Below are 24,952 nucleotides of genomic sequence, written 5' to 3'. Positions count from 1 at the left end.
AAGAACTATTGTTCAAATCCGGGCATGAGATTTTAAGTTCACGATTACTGCTAAAAGTCTGAAAGTGCAGTGCTTTTTTTTTGTTGCTTTTACCAGTTTCTATTTGTTTTTCTTCCCAGAGAAGTGGCAGGTGCATGTTGCCTCACCATAAATCTTTAATATTTACGAGCAGAACCATCAACACCACACCAAAGACAACAAAATATATCACTGTTCTCCCTATTCTTGTGCCATGTTTGTGCAGTGACATCACTGACCACTGACTGATTAATTACTCTAATGGTCCATTCTTAGGCAAGAGGGCATTGTAAGGTCGCGACCTTGAGGATAGAGGAAATGGTTGCAATAAGCAGGGGGTCATCCTTCTGCTGATTCTTTGAGATACCCGCCCCTGCGTCACCTGTGACCGACTTACTGTCCATACCAGGCACCGCCCGCCGTGGTTGTCCTTCACCAACAGGAGATCAGCGAGAGGTCCCGTCCCCTTGGCTCCACTTGACAACATTGTGGCCCAGGAGAACAATAAAACAGTGTCAGTTTCTACAGGAAATAGAGACAAAGTGAAAGAGGAAACAATTCGTCCACAACAGGACACACGGACTTGGAGGATAACCTGCCTTCAAAGATGCTGGTCGTGGCTTATCGGAATAGTTTAGAGGTGGCGCACTTCAAAAGGCTTGGTGTGCAGCTCCCGCACCGATTCGTTTTTCCTGCTATTCTTGTGGGTTGGTTTTGGGCTGCTATAAGTAGCCTGCATCCTGTCCCACTGTGGTCTCAGGTGGATAGGTTTTGTTTGTGTAGCTGCGGCCAGGCCTTTAATGGCTCTCTTTGCTTCCACTGCTTCTGTTGGCAGGGCTGATTGGCTTGTTAGTGAAATACACATATATCATCCTAGAGAGCTGCCAAACTCCTATGTAACTGACAGAGGTGCAGATCCTTTCATTATTAGGTTTGTTTTTGGGTGACCAAAGTTGAACAGTTTGCAATGCAAAATTGAAAAGAGAAATGCTACTTAGCAGTGAGCAAGTTAGGACAATAACCAACTACTACAACATTATATTACTCTATAATAATACGTCATTTAACAGCACTTTTCTGGGACTCAAAGTCGCTTGCAATACAATTGATAGTATCTTGATGTAAACAGTTAGTGCAGTCACAAGTTGTGTCTTCAGATTAATCTTTTATACATCAAACAGCGAAGGGAAAGTGCAGAAAAAAGCCAAAAACAAGATTAAACGAGTAGGAGAGTTACATAATAAATAAAAAGGCGAGCACAAGTGACTAGATGAAAATCCAAAATATAAACATCCATGGTAACAAAAATGAGTAGCATTATACAAATTAATTAAACATATACAGTTTATGAGGTATAGTGGAATGTAATAAGGATAATAGTGTTAAAAGTGTGAGTATTGAATTAGGAAGCAGTGTAAACATGAGTAGATTGTAAACATTATGTTGCGAATAGACTTGTTATTGCACACAGTGATGTTAAAGTCCCTCAGTGATAAACGTAATATTTTTCTATGACAAATATGATCAATCCTAGTGATACTACTGCACAACTGGAGACAAACTGCAGAGGATTAAATGTCACAGCAGTGCAATGCTCTCTATATGGTCATAGCAGGTAGACCTACCCAAAAAGGATATAAAGGACTTTGTGCATTACTATTAAACAGCGTTTGTCAAGTTTTAGTCTACAAGGCCTTATACCTGAAATACAATGTTCTGAGCAGTAACGGCAAATGAAAGTCAAAGTCCAATAACATTTTAATAAAGCGGATATTTGAGACTTGTGGTTTGGTAATGCCTTCAAATCCCCTTTGTCCTTGTTTGAGAAAGCATCTGTTCTACGGCTGTCCCAAGTGTCACTGTATCCGCCTTTATCCTCCAGAACCTCCTGGATAAATACAGGTTTGAAGACGTGCCAGTCTGCAACTTTAGTGGACCTGTCTCCGTCCGTCTGTCTGCCTCTGGCCTCTCCTCGTGCCCTCCCTATTATAAAGCTTTTGTGTCCTTTTGAAACATCTCGTCCATGTTGATCAGTGGTCTGCTGGTTACCTCTGCTCCTCCCACAACACTCAGAGGCACACATGGTCCATTGTTTGGTGCACCAAGCCTGATTAGCGTGCACGCACCAACGGGGTTGGTTGGCAAGCCACTTAGTGGAGTAAATGACCTCTGTGGTGTAATTACGTAGAGTCTGTGGTAACCTGGTGGTCTAAACTCCAGCAAGAGTGCACCTTTGCCTCCCCTGGCCCACCTGCACCTTTGTGAGCCACCAAGGGATGACTGGGTGTCTAACAAAGTCCCCAATGCTTGTATCTCTCTCTTCCCCTCAACCTCCCTCTCCTCTTTAATGGCTTTCAACTTTGTTTGGCTTTCCTCTCCACTGCCCTGAACTGTAGGTCAGCCTCCCCATTAATTACAGCCTCTGGTGATTACGGGGTGAGAGGGAAAGTGGCGGAGTTTGTCTGGAGTGTGGCGGGTCCAAGCAGGCCAGCTTTGACTGTTTATTTAACCATGTTAGTATCTTGGGTTAAATATGTTCATGCCATTGTTTCCCCTTGACCCATGACATCTGCTGCCAGAAATTAATCAAGCCATCCATGTCTGGGGGTTCAAGTTTTTTTCACAAGAAATACTGTTTTTGTGAGGCAATTGGACATGTCATGACATCGTTTTAGCAGTATGTGGTTACTAGTTTTCATTTTTGTCATTTTTACCTTGTAGGAAGCGGTACCATAGCTCTTAAAAAAAGGGAATGCCGGTAAACTCACACATGCTAACGGGTGCAATCACAGTCTCATATCCTGATTGTGCAGTTGGTAGTGTGGACAATGAGGGCGGAGAGAGGGAAATGTGCAAGGCAGCTTTCCATTATGAGATAGTGTGTATTACTGTAATCCAGAGGGCCTCCTGCTCGCTGTGGCGTGTGCCAGACTCCTGGGTGGGCAATCTCAGAGACAGTGGGGAGGCCCAGCTTATTTCTGGGCACATTTGGCATGGCCTATATGGCTGTTACAAGAACTAGAAGTGGAACAGAAGTCATAAAAAGACATTTTGACGTTTTAAGGGAAACTTTTTAAGCGCTAGAGGTGAGAGGTGTGTTTCATCCATGTTTTGCTTCAGATTCTGTGGTAATTGTGGAAAAAAGGCAGGTTGTTTAACATGATGATAACACATCATGAAATGATAGGGTCTACCTCTATAATGTTTTATAGCTGTGAGAATATGAATCATATACTTTTCAGCAAATTAAGGTTTTCCGGTCATGCTTTCGTGCTTTTTCTTTCATTTTTGCAGTACCGGCTGACCTTTCAACCTTTAAATGGTACAAATTGCAGTGCTGCATGTATGCCAGGACTCATTGGACCTTTGATACAGTGAAATGTACGATTTGTAACTGATCTTCACCTCCTGGCACATAGCTTCTTGTGGTTCAGTTGTCAGAGACGCTAACAGTGAGGAAGCCTGTGGTTCCCCGAAGACCACTTGTTGGGAGCCTGCTCATCGTCCCCCGGGTCTGGATTGGCCTCAGGAGACTCTGAAAGCCTGTCGATGTTCCCTCAGAAAGCTAATCCCTGTGCTGTGGGCACCAGGCTGGCACTGGGGCACTGCTCTCTGCTGAGACAGAGGGACAGGGTTGGTGTCCCACTGGAAATGTGTCTCATGCCTGTTAAGGTGTCTGCAGGAACATTGGCACAAAGCAGTGAAAACCAAAGAACACAACAACAAACAAAGTTGGCAATGCTACTACATTAAAAAAATCACACATTTTCACAATACCATGTTTTGACAAAGTTTATTATGTCTGGTGAAGAAATCTTAATATGTATTATATTAGGCGAGCTAAAACACATTATATTCCCACAGGAGATTAATCAGTACAAAGTGAATAGGTGTGTTGCAATACCGTTATTGGCAATAATAAATATCTTCTTGATAGTACACATGATAAAATTTTGTAAATAATCCTACACAAAATGCAAAATTAACTAAGATAAAATGACATTTACTGTTAGCATTATTTATTGTTATTATTATTATTATTATTATTATTATTATTATTATTAGAGAATCGCACATCACTGTGGAGCCTGATTACCATAGCTACTGAAACAACAATGATCATCATCCCAAGGTCACAACCTTGCGTGAACTGAGTTCAGGGGGAGGTTGTCTGGGGTTTCCTGAGAATAATAAGTGGGAAATCTTCACTTCCCAGACCTCCCAGTAACCCTACAAAGTGGAAGATTTACGAGGCCCAATGAGGACTCCCCTGATTGGCTTTATGACAGGACTTCCACTCTGGTCTGTACTACTGTCATTTGTGGGTCCTCAACTCTAAACTTAGGCTGCTCTGGTAGGCGTAATGCTCAGAGAATGATTTGATATATGGGAATACCAGAGCTGAGTTGCTGTGAGAGGATAAAAAGTGGGTCGACAGAATAAAATAAGTTACTCATGCTGTACACTATTGGTGTCTGTGGCACTGTGCACATGTTGCTGCTTATGTACTGTTGCACCGTACCCCTTTAAACTTGTAAACTGACATATACAATCCTCGCATGGATGAACAGCTGACTTTCACTCTAATAGACACATAGACATACACACTCACAGGCATGCACTGGCACTAGTGGAGACATACATGGGTCACCTGGCAGGTCATGCCCCCCCACTGGTCAGCCCTGCTGTAAGACTGCATTGATTATGTGCTTGTCTGCAGGCATGCAGTCAAGCATGTGCATTTTAGCATCTGCTCGTACTCTTTGTGGACACAGGTTTCAGATCTGTGACTGTGTGGGTGTGCTTGTGTGTGTTTCTGTGTTCTAACCTACTGTACTCGCATGTATCGCACAGAAAGGGAGATTGGAGCCTCTTTTTTTGCTTTAAAAATGGTACTGGAACACATCACAAAGATTAGGTTACAACCAGCTGATCCCTGAGATACACATATGATCTGCACCAGTGTGTGTGAAATAATTAGGCAGAATTAAGTATTTTTTAACCACAAATGCCACGGAAAAACAAGGAAAGCATACTAGCCAACAATGTTATGCTTCTGTGAACCTTATTCACAGTCTCATCATGCCTGGAATACAAATTAAGAACATGTCTGCTGAAAGTTGCAACATGAACTGCAACATTTTGCTTTGCTTTGTTCTGTACTGGTGCTGTCAACTCATTGGTTTCTGGTAGTGCAAGTATAGAGCTGAATGTTTGAGGTGAAACAATAAGGAAAAACCACACCAAATAAATAGGTCAGAAAAAAAGCTTTCTTACAAACCAGTGCACAAAGGCATTGAACACAATACAAGAACTATGGACAATGGTCAGCCATACACTCATTACCAGGCGTTTAGCATTTGATGGACAGCTGTGAGCTTGTCCGTCAGTATCTCAGTGGACTTGTGTCTCCTTGTCCCTGGCTAGAAACAGCCACTCCCCCCTTCACAGAGTAAGAGAAAAAGAAAGAGATGTCATAAATGATGTGAAAGCTTGAGTTTGACCAAATGTAATTGGAAGTTGAGTGTATTATGATGGCCCATCACATTTTGTCAAATGTATTCTTCACTCTTTTGTTTATTTGAGCAGTTGAAGAGTCCTCTGCAGGCTTTGAGTGACCCACAAGTGCTTCAGATGAAAACGGTCTGTTAAAAGCTGTGAGGAGACACCCCGGGGGCGACCATGAAATATGTGCATGGACCCATGACCACGGAGATAATAGTCCCTACCCAGGCCATGGAATCTCTCCGACCACTCTCTCCTCCTCTCCTTCAAGATTTGGAGTGGCTCTAGTTTGGACAGATGGTAAAATGAGGCCTCTGTATGTCCTGGCAAAGCAGAGGAAGGGGACAATGCCTGATGGGTAATATAAGGAAGGACACAATTAGTTATTATCACCAGTTTAATAGCTGATTTGATTTAAATCTTAAATCAGGATAATATTCAGGGGAAGTGCATGCCTGCATCCATGTATCTGAATATGTTCAAGCATTATGGGAATACAATTGTATAAACAAATAATGAATGTGTTCAAATAACATGCATTTTGAAAATCTAAATGATGCATGTAAGCTGATATGGTGGGATGTTTTGTATTTATAGTACAAGAAACATAACCTCTGTCTTCTTGACTATTCAGTTTTACAGTCAAGGCATGAAATACTGGCTCAGTAGCTGAGTGTTGGCTATTTCCTAGCAGGGAGTTTTGTGTGTAGGAGCTTTTTGTGTTCATGTGTCGAACCACGTCCAGGGGAGGAAAGAAGAGAAGATGGGGGCAGCTCTAATTAAAGCCAAAGGAAGAGTGTCATCTGCTGTGAACTAGCAACTAGGGGCCACAGCAAATCAATGGACAGCCAGCACTGCCATCATCATCATCAACAGCTCCCGATCAGAGCAATTGGAGGGGAACAAAAAGGAATAAGAAAGACTCAACCAGGAAGCCCCTACCACCTGTGCAGAGTGAGAGAAAGCAGGGGAGAGGGAGACAAACAGTGAGACAAACAGACAGAGAGAACAAGATTGTGACGCCATGGTTTAAGCGCTGAAGATTTATCGTGTCTTAGTTTAGCGCGGGCAATTTTGTCATCATCACCGAGGACATCTATTTTGATAAACAAAGGTGCAGTTGTATGAAGATTGGCTGTGAGCAGAATGATCTAATGACCCTTGGAAAAATATGGATTTTCTTTTGGCTTGTGCTACACGATCAAACTGCTGCATACGGCGGGTGCCATTGGGAAATGTTCCTGGCAATATAAAAAGTGTTCCCCAAGTGCAGCTTTAGACTATTGAACCCTGTAAGCGGTATCAGTGCTCTCCTGTCTCTGTGAACTGCGGCTCTTGGCCAGCAAGCCGAGGGCGCGCGGGATCAGATTCTTACGCAAACACAAGCACATCAACGGCATGTTCTCATGGCATTAGCATTCCAAATGTTTTCCAAGACGAATGTGAATGCGACTATTTTTGTCTCATAACCCGCTCTCTCAGATAACTCCTTTTGAATAAATGAACTCTGACAAGGGGAATCTGCATACAAAAACACAGCGGGTTTAGAGGCAGCGGCTGGTCCACTGGCGAGGGCCTCTGAAGCTCTCTCTGAATCTCTTCATTCACTGCCCGCTCCTTATGGACTTATGGTTCTTTAAATGGCCGCCTCTGTTTATCCCCCTTTTTGCATTGGTGGTTAGTGAGGCGGTGAGGCACACATGAAATACTCTGTGCCTCTGGCTGGCACCTGCACTTCCTTTTACCAGCTATATCTCACACAGAAACTCTGGAAATTCTTACATTTAAAAAAAGTTCAGGAAGGGTTTTGCAGTACAGATTAGTAAAGGAAGACATGAATAGGATCGTATTTCCTGTGTTCAAAAGAAGATTTCACTTGATTGGCAGACTGATATATTATTCATGTAAAGTAAAGGTTTCTGATAGTTTCCCCCACAGGCAAAGCTAAAAAATCTAGTTCTGTGTTAATGCAGTATTGGACCACCTTCCCCTCTCATTGCTTCCATTTGTATAAATATGAACAAAACTAAACCACCAACTTAAAATGCCCCTGTAGTTATTTTTATATTAATTTGTAATGAACTATTAAGATTTCAGCAAATTATTCTTAAAAACATACAGTTTGCATGTGTCACACGCGTAGCCTTGGTTAGCACTATATGACATTTGTATTATCATATCTATCTTCTTAACATACAGAATTATTATAGCATTAAGCAATTACTAACATTCAAAAACAATTATAGAACATTATTTCCCTCTTGGTTAATTTTCTCTTTACTATGCTTTAATTGTAAAGGGCTTGCTTCAGATCCAATCTCTGGAGCTATTACCCAAGCTTTTAATTCAATGCTTCCTATTCGTCCAAGGCCATTTCTTTCAATGGTTTTTGCTTTTTAATAACTAAAATCACACCAAATTACAAACACATGCACAAACCAATGTTATAAGTAAATACATTTCAATGTCATCAGTGTTCAACCATCTCAAACCGCTTGATTGCAAAATATACTGTGTACTTGACAAAAATACAACCTCACAAATTCAATTTGAAAGGCATTTGAAATGGCATTATTGCACCCAGGAGAATATTAAGCAGGATTATATTAAACCAATATTTTCCAAAGTGTACATGAGCAAGGCACTGACAACTATTAAGGGCTCCTGTAATGTAATTGAAACCGAGCGCAGTCTTTCTGAAAAAACTGTATTTAATATATGATTGCGATCTTGCATATGTTTTATTCATTCACCAAAGACAAGGTCCCTATTATCATATTATGAAAGTCCCTCTGTCTACACTTAATTATTGTCTGCTGCTAAATATGCAGACAAACCAACCTGCATGCTTTGTTCCGTTCTGCTTAAACCTTACATTAGGAAGTGGTGATGCTATTGGCACTGCACTCATCATCATGTGGTGCTGGTGGGCATATAGAGCAGACTTTCAAAGCATGCATCTCCATATGTTCACTACGATAATCTTTTATCCGCCATCCCTGACTCTGGTTCACTCCCTTCTTCGCCTGTGGCAACAATTGTATTTCTGCATCAATTAGCACAGTGATTAATACAACAAGCAAACAGTTTAGAGGTAATGGCGCACAATTAACATCTTTCCCCATCATAAAGGGTATGCTAAACACTCACACCGCCACTTTCTCTGCCTGGAATAGAGAAACGTGTTCAGTCCCTAATTCAAATGCTCTGGGATGGAAGTGAAGTAGGCTTGGCTTTGTGCTATGCCATCACCACATTAATCTAATTACAGATAGCTGAAAATGAGTCTTGCAAATCAGGACTTTGTGTGACACCCCTACCCTCCAGCCCACCCTACGCCACACACACACACACACACACACACACACACACACACACACACACACACACACACACACACACACACACACACACACACACACACACACACACACACACACACACACACGCTCACATTGTCCCCTAAATAGGAATGAATGAGAATGCCTTTGCTTTTCAATGCCCTGCCACCATGCAAGTGCCAACCCACTCTTCAAATGCCAAGGTCGCTGGTGAAAAGGCACCATTCACTTGCTTTGTATCCAAACTTGTTACTGACTTACTTCTACCACCTACCCTCGTTTCTTTTCTCTTTCGCTGTTTTCTAATTACAAACCCGTTGGCTCGGGTAGGGTGTGCATGGGTAAATAGAGCTGTAGGGGCCTGTCATGTGTGTAGTAGTGGAGAGAGGTCCTCGCAGCGCTGAGGGATGAGATGATTTGTTGTGATTGACAGCTACCTTGAGACTGGCCTGATGGAGTTGTCAAAGCTGTATGCTAACAGCCTGTTTCCTTACCAGTGCAGATGTACTCTGCTCCGCTGTACTGCACACACACACACAAACACACACTCCCACACGCACACAGACACGCACAGCTTTTTCTAGCATTAGGCACATCATGGGAACTAAAATATTTATTAGGACAATGGTTTTTAGATGCAACATGAGAAGAGACTGTCAGATTTCAAATCGAATGTTGCTTTCGGGGTTATTCTAGTATAAACAAGCATTTTGTATTGACAGCTTCACACTGCCACCTCTTCCATATCACAGTCTTGTTTTTTCTACAAAGCCAAGACAGAGCTGTATTTGAGGGTGCCGTCTTGGGCTAACACCGGGTGTGTGAATACAATGGCAATCCTACATCTGGGAACTCAGTGGGAAAACTATCCCATTTCTCACTTGTGCTGTTAAGAGAGGGTGTTCATTTTTACAAGGTGGATAGTGTTACTACAAAATGAAGTTGTGCAAAATTCCCTGTGAAAATCTGGTTATGAGCGTTAGCTTTGATTTTGACTGGTACTATTCATCACATGGGTCCTCTGAGAGTCAGCAGAGCATATTTGTTTATAGTGGGCTGAATCTCTTCCCACCTTTAGAACAGAAGAGTTTGAAGATAGTCATTAAAGAGAATTATAGTAAAAAATCGTATAAGGTGCTCATGTGAAATTCAATTTATTGTTAACTATTTTCTTCAAAAGGTACAAAATGTACACTGGAATTTGTTGTTCTTCCCATGTAACCACATTTCATAAATGAAGATGTATAGTTTAGGGGTAACCTCAAACTTCAAGGAATTGCAGGAAAAGAAAAGGTGTGTCACGGCTCAGAGGCTCTTGTTCTGTATTAGGGGCTCAGCTTCAGTAAAGTATAGAATGACCAGCCTCACTCTGCACTTGGTCACCGGATTTCTCCTCTGGCCTCCGAGTCTTTTTTCTTTTCTCCCTCGTTTTCCCTCGCGCCTCGTTCCCCTTGCAGTTATTCATCTCTGGAACAAAAGCTAAGTGTTTAGCTGTGAGCCAGATCAAGGGCCTGCTTCTTCCTCCCAGGAAAAGGTGGAATAACAAACATGGCCGACGTTGAAATCAGCCATACCTTCTGTTGGCTCCAGACTCCCACATCTGTGCCGCACCTCTCTCTGTCTCCCACACAGCTGCTGCCGAGGCTGGGGAGGCTTCAGCCCAGTGCCTCCCAGCTCCCATCGCCTGTGGGTCCCATGGGAGGCAGCTGACTGGCACCCAGACTGCCAACCAGATGATGGATCCTACCAGGAGAATCAGACATGACAGGGGGAGGTGAGGCTGCAGGAATGGCCACCACTGAACCTGAGGACGAGGGGCAAATGCGGTCAGCTGCCTCCGCTCTGTGTGTGTTTGTGTGTGTGTGTGTGTGTGTGTGTGTGTGTGTGTGTGTGTGTGTGTGTGTGTGTGTGTGTGTGTGTGTGTGTGTGTGTGTGTGTGTGTGTGTGTGTGTGTGTGTGTGTGTGTGTGTGTGTGTGTGTGTGTGTGTGTGTGTGTGTGTGTGTGTGTGTGTGTGTGTGTGTGTGTGTGTGTGTGTGTGTGTGTCTGTGTTTGCATGGAGATATAGCGTCTGTGCAGATGCATGCGTTTGAAGGCCCATGTCTGTGGGTGGTTATCTTGGCACATGCACTCATGTTTTTTTTCCTAATTTTTCACTCCAGTCACATTCTCCATCTGGACCTGAAATATTTCATTAGCTAAAAGGATGTTACAATTTGTTTTGAAAGCTGACAACATTTTGACAGAGTTTAACTCTAAATGTTTGTCAGGTCTGCTAATAGACTTGCCAAAACTGTGATAGATGCCAAATGACACATGTTGAGGATGCGTATAACAAATTAAGTTTAAAACAGATGACTTAATGAAAACACTGGGATACATTCATATTTCAGACATAGTATAGTAGGTTTTAACATTACATCTCATTTGAAGTAACTGGTACCAACAGGTAAGTCCATCTCTAATGTGTATGTTTTAATTATTAAAAAGGAAGAAGAAAAAACATGTTTGAAACCTTTTACTGTGCTCAGCATATTGTTTTGTCATTTCTGGCATGACCAGCTTGATCTTGTGATACCAGCTGGATGAAAGCTTCATTCTTACCCTGAGGCGTCCTGCTGTGCCATTGCTTCAACCAGACACTGTGATGGTAAGTGACTGCTGTAATTGTTCTGCTCCCAGCTCTTACACTTCAGCCAACCAACTGGCTCCTTCCTCCTGGTCGTGCCACATTGCCCTCATGGGCCTTCTGGCATGGACCCACAGCCGCAGGGTTTAAATACAACTGTACAGTTTGATGTTTGGATATGGAATTTCTTTCAGATGAATGTCCAAAGACGACTGAGGCACTTGCAGAACTCTGGAATCAATACTAAATATTACCCAGCACTTTATTTTTTTATATATTAATTCATTTTTGTATTTGAATATGTATTTGCAAACGCTGCCAACAAAATATGTTACCAATGCCAAAAAGAATTTGAAAAAGTCTCTACCTAATTTCTACTGATGCAAAGTAAGACTTTCATTGGCACGCACATTACAATGAAGGAACACATTCTTTTTTATAAAGTTCACAATAGAAATAGAATATCAAATGTATTTTTGTTTTTTTAACATGAGACCTAAAGAAATGTTACATGTTGATGATTGTCAGTGGGTATTTCTAGCAAAATGTTTAAACTGTAGATAGAAGACATTCATAATATGTGCGTTTTGCATGTTTGATTAGAGTGTACTGACTTTAAAATCATTTTCCTCTAACATAGTGGCAGCCATCATACTCACATATATATCCTATCCAAGTGTTTACTTAGCACCCAGCGTGTTTTCTTCATCGTCATCTTTCTTACAGATTATGCATGCTCTCAAATACTCTAGTTGCCTCGTGTAGCCTCGCTGACTTCACGCACACACACACACACACACACACACACACACACACACACACACACACACACACACACACACACACACACACACACACACACACACACACACACACACACACACACACACACACACACACACACACATAAACAAACAGCGAAGAGGGGAGAACAAGATGAGGGGAGGGTTGCTTGTACATACATACATGTACTGTACATCCAATATTAAATTGTTTACCATGGCAAATAGACTCGTCCTAGCCCAGCCTGTTTGAAGTGACGGTCATTGCTGTGCGTAGTGGGTGAAGTGGATCTGCCCTTGTTGTATAGTAGGGTCATACTACTGTATACTTATTTACCATTCACTGTGTTGTTTCACTTCTTCACACACTCTTGTTGGAAAGGCACATTCTCTGCATTAGTCAGGACTGACGCTGATATCTGCTTTTGGGTGTTAACGTTGGAACCCTGCAGTTCTCTCCGTTCATTTGCTTATGTAACAAACGTCATACAGTGAGGAGGAGGAGGAGGAGGAGGAGAGGAAGAGTGAGTGAAATGAGCAAGAAGTAGTAAAGAATAGCAAACTATTCTGCAGAGCGAGGAATGTTAAAATATGTGTGTTAAATTCTGCAGCTAGTACCTCTCCCTCCATCCATCCATCATCTTCCTCTACCTGTGGGGTCTGAAAACACACACGCACGCACACACACACACACATACACACATTTGATTATACACATGCATGTACGCCACACACTCAAACCCAACCTTAGGGATTTGTGTGTCTGGCTTTTATCTTGCCTAACCACCAGTAGTCAAGTCAGGAACCTTGTGAATAATTCACTATATTTACCTGCTCCTCTCTTCAAGACTTATAATGTTTGTATTGCAGTACAAGTAAATGAATAAATAAATATATAAATGAAGCACGAGGTGAACATGAATGCATGAATAAGTAAAGGAGCAGGGAGGCAGGCCGATGTCTGAGCCAGAGGTATGTTGCCATCTTCTGGTTTTGGAGTCAAACTTCAGGGAAATATGGCAAATATTGCCTTGAGAACTTCCATGCTCCATATTTCATATTTAGGACATTAACTGCTTTTAAATGCTAAACATGATTTAAAAGATCAATATATATAAATAGATATATTTCATGATTTCATATCAAAATGTTTTTTACAAACCACTTGTTAAATTCGGTCAGGGTTAACTTTCCTGAGCTTCATTTTTACTTTTGAATTTTGCCTCAATGCAATCTAAATCAAAGAACAAAAAAAATAAATGGGGTCAAATTGTGCTTGTAATGTTATGCAATGATACACATTATTGATAGGTGAGTCAAGCTGCACTTCAAGGTGTTATCACGAGTTGATGCCAGAATTTAGATGCCTTTCTTGTTCATCTAATTTGCATGTATGATTATCCACATATGCCCCCCTGTTCCACTACGGCTCCGAAAATGATCTGTGCTGTGGCAGGGTGTTAATTGGCTTGGCCCTGCAGTGTGTATGTGCACTGGTGTGTGTCTGTGTCTGTGAGTGTGTCTGTACCTCCACACAAATGTTTGCGTATGTATATGTCAGCATGTTGACAGCGTGAGCAGTGTCGGAGTGTCTCTCCGCGGCCCGGCACATGTGGCTCTCCTCCAGTCGGAGTGGCTCTTTCCTCTGTTCCTAACATGCGCTCTGAGCCTCCCCAGCCCTGTCCAGTCCTGCTCAGCTCTGTGAGGCCCTGTCCACCACTGACAGGCCCCACAGAGGAGCAGGCCATTTACTGTGGCTGAACACAGATTATACAGACCAACAAACAGTGCCGTCTAATAATCCATTCATTATTGTAATTTATTGACTTTTAGCAGAATCGTATGGTCAGAATACGGTCATATCCTGGTGTTATTGAGCCAACTGTTGTACCATTTGAATTGCAATTTAATACATATATACCTCAATTATATAAAGATTCTTGTTTGCATTTGCAATATAATGTTACACTTATCCACACCAGAAAAAATTATATAATATCAAAAGTGATTTATTTCAAATGTTTCAACCCTAAATGACACATGGCTAAATGTGTTTTGTTAATGTCCATACCCATCCCTCTTGCTATCTCTTACTGAAGCATTTGCAGAAACACTGACACTAATATTGTAAAAACATTTTTCTAGTCTCAGTTGAGATGCATGCAATACAAAACTCCACTCTTCTGTGAATATCGTTACCTTGTTTCCCAGACTTTCTCAGCCAAGTCCCGTGGCATCTGTGTTCATCCCATTGTTTCGTACGAGGATGTCCCCTGGGATATTTGTGTCTCTGTCCTAAAAGGAGTCCAACAACTTCACCAGCGAGCATTGTCATGTTGCTGGGCGATGTTTAGCACCTGTGTCCATGTGTCTTGGTGTTACCTGCCCAGTGTTCATGTGAGTGTGTCCCTGTGCTCTGTGGTCAGCAACATGAGAGGTCCTGTGTCCAAAAGCGTTTTTGTGACTTTACTTTGTGTGTTGCTCTGCTGTCTGTTGTGTGGAGTTTGTGGTGGGGTCGGCGTGGGGTGGTGAATAAGCGGGCTGCCACGCTGAGTGGGCACATGCCCCAGAAAGTGCCAGAGGACAATCAACACCACAGCCAACACACGCACGTGCGCACGCACACGCACACACACGCACACACACGCACGCACACGCACGCACACGCACACGCACACGCACGCACACGCACACACATGCACACATGCACACACACACACACACACACACACACACACACACACACACACACTCTCTTGCCCTCCCTCTATCTATTTCTCCTTTTCCTGTCCGTATTTTTTCCCACTATCCCTCCTTTCTCCTTTTTGCCTACGGCAAGACAGCTGTGTCCATCAGGCCGAGAGGCCCGTGACATCGGTCACACACTCAGAGACCGCTAAGATCATGGCAGCTCTTCTAGCTGTTTGTGCAGGAGGAGATGTGCAGAGGCTCCCTCTTGACCCTCAGCGAAAAACATGTTTTTCTCTGTGATTTTGAGAAAATAAAAACTCACTCATTCAGTTATCATTTGTCATCCAACGATTCACAATGTTCAACATTTATTTTGATTGTGTAATGTATATTGATAGCACACTCTGTACTACTTCAAAATATGTCTGGCTGTTAGCTTGTAATTGTGTAAATAAAAAACAGATCCATGACTTGCTTTGGTTGAAAAAGTCCAGGAACCCGTTATTATTGTGGCTGACACTGTGCATAATGTATTAATTTGAAAAGAGACAGATTGGTTAAAAATGTTTCAGGATGAAACCGAAGAGCAGCAGTGAACTATAATTATAATTAGATAGATCATTCAGCCAACACAGAGTTAGAAGAAGATTTTCTTTCATTCATTTTCAGTTTGCAGGCCTCACTTCACTCTATTAAATCTTTGCATGTGGTGCTGGCAGCAAATGTTTTCAATGGCTCCACAATAATGAGTAGACCATCATAGTTACCTCTGAAAGAGATCCATTATGATTTCATGGCTGGTTGGGCAGAGCTTTAACTGTGTGTTCTTTAAAAGGTGTTGTCAGCTTCACTTGAAATAACCCAAACCTTTATTTTTTTATTGCACGTGGAGGATACAAAAAGAAGAAATGGTAGGAGAACAAAAATGATCCCCTACCTTACTTAAAAATGGTATTGATGATTTTTAAATTGGTAAAAATAATACAACTGTCAGACAAGCTCTGGTAAGTAAAACTGAATATTTTATGATGGCATGCCAATAAACAAACAAATGAACATTAAGTATTACAAACAATATAATTTAAAAATAAAGGGAGCATAACTTATTTCTAAAATATGTTTTAGAACCAGAATGTATCATGACCACTGTTTGATCTAAATTGGATACAACTATACATTTCCTTTTTTTCCAGTCATCTTTAAAGCAGTAAAAAGCTACATGATAGCCATTAAAAAACAACACTCTTTCTGACAGAACAGTGTAACTCTATAACAGTAACACAATGCCCTCGCGGTGGTGGTGTAGAATTCACTGTAGAGCTTGAAAGCATACTTTTACAATGAAGGTTGTCCGAGATTGCTGCTTATCTCCTTTAACCTGTAATCAGGGATAAATACACTGGATTACTTTCTCAAACAGAAACATAATATCTCAGCTTTCGGAGCTCCTGGATCACTCAAAGATGCAGTGAAAATGTAGTGATTAAAAGCAAATCAATGTAATTATAAAAAATCTTCATTTTATTTTTAAAAGGATGTACATTTGTCTCTATGGGTCCACAGTTAACAGCACTTCAACTATTTTCTGTCTCAGGTAATGCATTCAGATTGTGTTTCTTTTTCATTGTGGATTCGTTTTAGAATTACAGTACTCCTGCTGTTGGTAATCCATTACCCACAGGCCATGTGGAGCAGTATTTATAGTAATAATATTGTCACAAATTGCCACAGCTGCTCCAATTCACTTAATGTCGAGCTTTAAGGAGCAGCTAGAAGCTTTGCTCCAACAGCTCTGTGTCTTTGAAGTAAAGGAACTGGATATCCCCCCAGATCTGGAACACAGTCCCAGAATAAACACTGTGGTCTGGAGGTTAACTTGCAGAGCACTATATAGCCTGAATGCTGAAATCCATACAACTTCAATGAAGGTGCCTCTCACTTTTCTCCCCTCCTCACCCTTCATTCATTCACTGCTCTCCATCTCTCCCTTCGCTCGGCAGCTTTTGTAACTTTGTGTAGTTCGGCAGCATGTGCCTTCTCTCCCTCTATCTGTCCCTCTGCATCTCCCTTTCTCTCCCTCTGTATCTCTCTTTCTCCGTCCCTTTTCTCTTGTGGAGGTCCGTTTGAAAAGAGGGACTGTGCTCTCTTTGACCTGTGCTTGTCAGTGTTAATTGTATGGGTTTAATTACAAAAACACATTTAGCACGTTGAAAGGGGTTTAAGTTAAACCCTTCCTCTTCAGACCAAACCTCTAGGATTTGGATGTGGCAGGACTGTATCAGCTATCCGAGTCAGATTAGATGTTGCCTCTTATCTTACCACAGCCTGTCTTTTGAGCCGCCTTTTATTCAGCTGTCTGTCTGAGGCTTTTGCAGGCTGCTTAGATGCTCTTAGCAAGGCAGCTTGATTTGCATGATGTTTCCACCCACTGCGCACCTACAACATTATTTGTCAATTTTTGCTTCTTACCCACTATAAATCAACTCTAAAACAACTCAAAAAGTTGGTAAAGTGGTTCTCATCTTTTATTTTTAGAAAAATAAAACCTGCACATGAATAAGTAATTTTAAGATTTGTATTTGGTACAAATGCTTCTGCAAATAGATTTTAACATATCTAATGCTTTTTTTTTTTTTTTTTATGTTTACACTCACAAGGCAACTCTTGAACTGTAAACGTTCTATTTGCAAGAATAAAATAAACAATTTGATCATCAAAAAATATTTCCCCCAGAAAAAGACCATACAAATACAAAATGTAAAAATAAAAATAAATTGAAATGCCTTAAATTTGGATAAAAAAAAGTGATCTTTAGCATAATGTAAAATGTCCGGGCCCTGCAGAAATGCCTTTATAAAAAACATAACGACATAATTCTGCAGCACAGACACATTCAGATTTAATTCAGTGGACTCCAGGCCATTGTGAAGCAGCCAGTGGAGCTCTGTTTAATCAGAAGGATTTGTCATGTGATTGACGGACTGTTGACAGCAGTATTGGGGCAGTATTTAGCAAGGTCTCAGGACCCCCATGGCTAAAGTGAATTTTATGTAGACACTGGTGGGTCGCTCGCATAACAAGAAGTCCGGCAGTTTTAAAAGCTGATGCAAATGAAGGTATTTCATGTTGACATCTCACCGTCTGGGGTGTGATAGTTGATCACTTTGTGCGTGGTCGGGAAAAAGAAAAAAAGAGCCTGCAAAGCCCACCCTACTGCATTGTCTGTGTGTGTGTGTGTGTGTGTGTGTGTGTGTGTGTGTGTGTGTGTGTGTGTGTGTGTGTGTGTGTGTGTGTGTGTGTGTGTGTGTGTGTGTGTGTGTGTGTGTGTGTGTGTGTGTGTGTGTGTGTGTGTGTGTGTGTGTGTGTGTGTGTGTGTGTGTGGTTACACCCACCAGTGTCCCTCTGTGTGTCTTGGAGCAGAGAGTATATTAACAGACCTAATTTACAATGTATGGAGTCCGCCGACTGGAACATTTGGTGTTATGAGATAGTTAAGCGCTTGGTTAACAATGCCTGGATTGAAAATGAGTCCACTGACTGGTGGTCGTCTTGTCTGTCTCTAATTATGAGTTATTGCTGTGAATATTTTAAAGTCAGTGGTGAGAAAAAAACAAGTCACACACTTGGCCTTAATAATTAATTTGTAAGACAATTATTAAAGGTAATTTATTGAGTTGAATTATTCACTTAATGGAATATTAAACATTTAAAATTAAATTAAATCAATGTGACACTATGTCAAACGTGTTTGATGTTTTAATAAACATACCTTTTGTAATTTATATATATACATTACAAAAGGTATGTTTATTAAAACAGTTATTAATTTGGCTATAATTTTTTGCAGAGATTTGAATGTGTATTTGGTTGTGTCTTATCACTCAACATGTTTTGAAATGATACTGACAGTACATGTTCTCTAAAATGAGCATCATATTTGAGATACTTCATTTGGAATCTTTCTTTTTCAGATGTGTTTTTTTACAGATTCCATAATAATAACGCTCCTTGTTTTTTGTTGTATTGCCTGATGCAGAAGCACTTAATTTGTTTGAACAATTATTACAACATAGTCACTTTAGTTAAGGCTTCCCTGGTTATTTTTGTTTAAATACAATATTTACTCAAACAAGGTGTTTAGGGAACAATTTCTGAAGGTTGATTAAATTAAAACAAAATGTAAGATATAATGTTTCAGTCAAATCACTCTCAATATTATATCTGTCAATATAAGTAATGTAATCTATTAATCTAAATGTAATATAACGTTTTCCTTTTGTTTTAACTGAGACATGTGTGACAACAATAGGCACATGGATCACACATTTAAACCAGGTCTTAAAATGAACTTCATCATGGCTCATTCACTCACACACCATGGCTGTCAAAAACGTAATCAAAATAGTATTTAAGGATTTACTTTTTTTAAAATCCATAAGAAATGTTTTGATGTTTTATTCACCACTTATTTGCTTTTTGACTAGTAGATGTATATCCCCTTTTATGGCTGAATAAAAACAATATTCTATAAAGATGAAACCTCTTGAATGTTTTCTGACTTTTTTTCTCTGCAGTCCTGAGGTCATGCTTTTTGTGGGGAGCACTGCCTCTAGATGTAACATTGAGAACTACACTCCTATCAATATGTGTATAACAGTTTTTAAAGGTAGGGGTTTTGGTTTAAATGATTGCATATTTGAAGATCTCCTTTGAATTTAAAGGGGTACATTTGCGGTAATTTATTAAAGAAACTTAATTCTTGTAATGGCTATATTTCCATTTGTATCAATATGTGATAGGATCCTTTAAGCCGACAGCTGCTCTCTGCCACATAAAAAAAACAACTCCAAAAGCATAAGTCTTGACTCACATAAGTGATTTCAAATTTGTCTATTTCCAATGAAAGGATAAAATTGAGAATGAATGAATTGCAGCTCTGAGGTTTAATTGCTTTTTCATGATCCAGCAATCCTGCAGGAAAATGCAGCGTAAAAAAGCCCAATTAGAGTCTTTTCACTTTGTGCTGGAGACAGCGGGGTCCAGGCTGATTGTCTTTCTCTGCTAGTTGCTCTGCTCCAGAAGGTGATACTGGGTTGGACCCCTGTTACCCTCGGAGCCTTCTGTTAAATTTGGCAGAAAAAACACCGGGGCTCTGGGAAGAACAAAGGCGCGCCGGTTTCACCATAGAACCAGAAAAAGAATCCCTGAAGAATGGATTAATTTGGTCTAATCGAGGAGACCCATTCCATGCTTACTCTAGCAATGAGAGCTATTGGAGCAAGCAGGAAGCGGCTCTCCTCCTTATTAAACTGCCTAAAATGGCTCGGAAGTTCTCTAGCATGCTCCCTCTATACAGCAGATGCTCTGCATTAATTGGTCTATGAAGGCCTGACCTGGGGTTCTGTGCAAGGGGTTTACTAAGCATATTTATTATTTGCTATAACCTGGCGTACATGATGTGTGCACACAAGGGCCGTATTTCAGGATATTATACACTTCTGTGTTGTGTGTGCCTCTGGGAGCTGGTGTTTGTGAGGTAATGTTTTAACAGCAGGTAAGTCCTAAACACCATTCATCAGAGGCCTGCTCTCTCCCCTCATCCGGCCACAGCCATGACTGATGGGCCTGTCTTTTGTATGAATGTTTAGCACAGTGGAAAGCCATATGCCACTGGCACTGCCTACTGCCCACCGCCTCCTACTGTAGCAGTGGTGGAGAGAGAGAAGAAAAGTCAGAGAAAATGGCAAGATGATAGAGGGTTCAAAAGCTATAACACAAGAGAGGGAATAATAAGCAAGGAATAAATGGAAAGAAAAAATTAAACACACTAATTATGCCCTAAACTCACAAAACTTTAAATACAGTTCCTACTGCAGTTACTCTACCACTCACATGAGAGCACATGTACATTCACACAGCTAAACACATTAATGGAGGAAATATATTTTTAATAAGAGAAGCGATGGTGGGAGGTGAGAGGGGAGGCAGTGCTGGGCTGGTCCATCTGTCCCAAGCAGCCTCTCTCCCAGTGCTGCTGCCGCCCCCTCGTGAGAGAAGCACAGCTGTTACTGGAAAGCCCTACTGTCCAGAAAGGGGCTCGCACTCCTCCCCTCCATCCTCCAACCCTCTGTCCCTCCACCTCTCTGCCCAAACACCCCTGCAAGAGGATGAAACGAACCAGCAAGCCCAGCCACTGTGCAGTCAGCCTGCGCGTCTGCAATTTCAAACCTCTTTAGATCATTTTTCATGCTCACCAGAAATGAATAATGCACACATTAACTGGTGCCAGTTAATACATTTCCGTCTCACTGCACTATATTTTTCAATAAGGGTCTAGCTGCTTCGGTTTGTTTTGCAAAACAGCCTCAGAAGGCTCCTGCTGCAAATGATCCCAGCACCCCCACCCTTTTTATCCACAACCAGAGAGCTTTTCCTTGACTTAAGAAATAATAAAATGGTCATAAATCCGCTTTAACTTTCACTGTTGCATGCAAATGTCAGTGAGTGTATTAGCTTTTTTGTTATATCCATGAGCATTTAGTGCTTTTCTCAGCTGAAGATAATACACCACAGCATTTTTCACAAGAGTGCATCCTCAACATTCAGCCCCCAGGGCACTGCTACATAGAAACAGAATCAATCTTGGGGAACTTCCAGGCTTTGTAAGGGAGCCAAATTGGCAGACTATGTCCATTATATCAGTTCAGCAAAGCCCTGACTAGCATCTGGCCACACTGGACGTTTTATAGCCCATCTCTAACTATTAATCATTGGCCGCGACATCACAGACTCTCAAGAGGGTGGCTGGATGCTCCGTTACAGGAACGCCACTGAAAATGCCAGGGCATGTAGACACAACGGTCTCAATACCCGCTGACAGTAGCCCTCCTTAAAATGACAGAGTGCATCCCAGCCAGACGGACAGAGTGGTGTCATGGAAGCGCTGTGACAGGCAAGGGGACCCCTCCGAAAATGCCACCGTGCCCTAGTGGCCTACAGTGTTGTAGTGCACTGGTAGTATCTGTTCTGAGGTCGTGTCATGTAATATGATCTAGATGAAGCGGACAGGGAGGGTCCCTGTCCGGGATGAGGATGGGGTTTCAGACAAGCTGCTCCTATAATAAGGCCTGCCATTCTAATGATCACTCAGTCAGCCTAACCTCTGACCCCTACTGTTATAAGGAACAGAGGGAGGGGCCGGCCGGGATGGTGGGAAGGACTGCGGGTTCAAATGCACAGTATTTACATCAATTAGACAGGCAAGATGGAGGTGCCCATCAGAGCCCATTAGGATTGTTGTGGTTTGGGGGGGGGGTGGGGGGGAGGGACAGTGAGGGCCGTGCAGAGGCCCAGCGGACACATCACAGGACTGCCCTTGATCACATCCTGTCACATTGATGAGAACTCTGTCAAAGCCACTCCTACAGATGTACGGTATGCTTGTGAGTGTGTGTCTCTGTGTGTGTGTGTGTGTGTGTGTGTGTCTGTCTCTGTGTGTGTGTGTGTGTGTGTGTGTGTGTGTGTGTGTGTGTGTGTGTGTGTGTGTCTCTGTGTGTGGGTGTGTGTGTGTGTGTGTGTGTGTGTGTGTGTGTGTGTGTGTGTGTGTGTGTGTGTGTGTGTGTGTGTTTTTCAATATGCCCCGCTTGCATCCAGTCTTTCAACATATACAATGAAACAACACTGTGGTATATTAACCTCCCAAAAAGCCCAACAATACAGCTATGATTATACATTCAAAAGGCACTGTCACTCAATTTTAGGGTGCCCATTAAATGTATTCCCTCTGCGGCTATATTTAATGGATATTTCATTGTAGCAGTTTGGATAAGCTTGGTGTTTTTTTTATTTTGTTAGGGGGTGGCTGTTGGTGCTTATCAGATGCAAAATAGCACACCTACTGTTCCAAAACACCCTCCGTGGGTTCAAATTAGTGCTCCCCTGCCTCTTGTTCTTCTGTTGAATATGCTGCTGCAACAAAGGGACGACAATGTTTTTTTTTTCCCTAACACGTTTGTTGATTTTAGCATTTCAGATTTTGGCTGTGAACAATCAGACTTTATTCTCCCAAATCCATTGATTACTATGATCAAAACTCATCAGTGTGATTAGTAGAACACAATAGAGAACCCCTCCTGAGAGTTGATTTCGTTGAATCATTGTGATGGAGCATCCAAGCAGGTAAAAGGTGTACAGTGAAAACCCAGAGAACAAGGAGAGGACTTCAGAAGGCTTTAGTATCCCATCTTTTATTAATGTCACTCCCTAGGACAGCAGGTTTTTGTCAGTCAGAATGGGTAATGAAGATGTTGGCGGGGCCGGGGAATCCATCCCTTTAATACTCACATATTTTATGATAATGAAAGGTATTCAAAGAATGATTATGATAAAAGTGGGCTCCCCCACTGGTGTGCCAGCACAGCTGTGCAGCTAGACAGTCAGCTGCAGGCACCCAATGAAAGGATCACACACAAAGTAAAGAATGGATCCGTAAGTACATAAAGCGAATTCCTGATGGTTTTCCAGCCAACCGTACATCAGCAGCACTGCATGTTACACTGCATGACCAAAAATAATGTGAGGGGAAATCTTTCAGTCTGGAATGTCCCTATCCAAAGCTTTTTGATCTTCTTCTGTCTGCATTCGCTCCATAGCATGAAGCCCTTTCACCATACTGACCTTAACATGAGCCTTGTTGAAACAGACTCCATCTTTAACGAAACAATAACTTGAGTGCGCGCCTTAAAGGCTATTTGTTGTGGTTCCAGTTATATCTACCATGGATTCTTTACATCAAAGCAGCGGAAATAAAAACATTTGAGCAACAAGGACATTTCATCATGTGACATTAGTTGCATATTTAGGAGTTCACATAGAGAGGACATCGATGGTCGTGTGTCCTGTGGGCCCCCCCGACGTGCGTATCAGTAACATCTTCCAAGCATCAAAGCATCAACTGGTGTATTGTACTGTATGTGTAAACAAACTGAGCGGCCCCGAAAGCAAAGCCATACCAGCCCGCCAGAGCTTCAAAAGTTCTCTTCAAGCTGTAGGAAGCAGGTGAAAAAATAGAAGTGCGTTGAACTTTGACCCCGGGTGCACACTTGTTGACTGATGTTTCACACTGGGGTCGCCTTTTCCTTCAGCCGCATTCTTCAAGAAGAGCAGGCCTGTGTGTGAGTATGTGTGTGCGTGCATGCATGGTCCCCGGGGAGATCATCCCCTTCTCCCTTTGAAGGCTCTGTGCTATAGAGCTGTTTTCATACAGCACCGGCCATGGGCTTCCTGTCTCAGCTGACCCCTCGTCTCCTCGCGGACACTTCAGAAAAACTTCCCGGCACAAACACCTTTCTCCTATTAACTACAGAGGCTTTTAGGAGCAGGAGAGGGTAAAGGGGGTTCAGAAGCTCGTGGGTGCCATCCCACTCAGGAACAAAGAGACGGGCATTCAAAAACAAACATGCTAACGACATTAGCCCACCTGTCAGCAGTAACCAGCTGAAGCCTCTCAGCGACACTCAGCTGTGTTTTTACTGCTTAAATAAAGACTACATTGTGTCTGTGCGCAGATTGATTTCTTGGTCCAAGCTATGGCTGCTTTTGAGTATAGGGACATTTGGAACTGAACCTGAAAAAGGGCCAAATCAAATACAATTTACAACAGATTCTCTGGATGCATGGTGCTCCGTCCAGCTGACACAACACAGGGTAAGAGATGAAAAGAGGATGGGGTTCACCATGGATCAGTTCCACATGGCCTTCAAACGAAGCAACATAACAGCACAGCGCAGACGACCATGTAACCAGCTCAGGCATCCAGCACACCTGCCTATACACACTTCATACCCATGAAATTAAATTAGATACTTGGTACAGAAACAGCCTTATACTTCAAAAAGTCTTGAATAATAGTAAAAGCTACAACAGGACAACCTGCAACTGTGACACATATTGACCCCCCCCCCCAATAAAACCAAACAAGAGCCTGATA

General features: G+C 42.0%; 2 long non-coding RNA genes across 3 annotated transcripts in view; one reads left to right on the top strand and one right to left on the bottom strand.

Annotated features, from left to right (window-relative positions):
• Positions 1-14,479, top strand: part of LOC307028700 — a 114,137-nt gene extending 99,658 nt beyond the window's left edge. For both annotated transcript variants that reach the window (XR_013805079.1, XR_013805080.1), the window contains 2 exons: positions 10,497-10,638; positions 11,425-14,479. This is a non-coding gene — a long non-coding RNA (uncharacterized lncRNA). The remainder of the gene's footprint in view (positions 1-10,496; positions 10,639-11,424) is intronic.
• On the bottom strand, positions 10,497-14,578 carry LOC307028701. The gene is made up of 2 exons (XR_013805081.1): positions 14,473-14,578; positions 10,497-10,607 (listed from the first exon to the last, which is right to left on the bottom strand). It is a non-coding gene; the product is annotated as an uncharacterized lncRNA (long non-coding RNA).
• Positions 14,579-24,952: the final 10,374 nt, after the last annotated feature.

Source organism: Notothenia rossii, assembly GCF_949606895.1.
Source record: "Notothenia rossii genome assembly, chromosome: 2".
NCBI classification, from domain to species: domain Eukaryota; kingdom Metazoa; phylum Chordata; class Actinopteri; order Perciformes; family Nototheniidae; genus Notothenia; species Notothenia rossii.
Note: the sequence above shows the minus strand (reverse complement) of the source record. Positions and strands in the feature narration are given on the sequence as shown.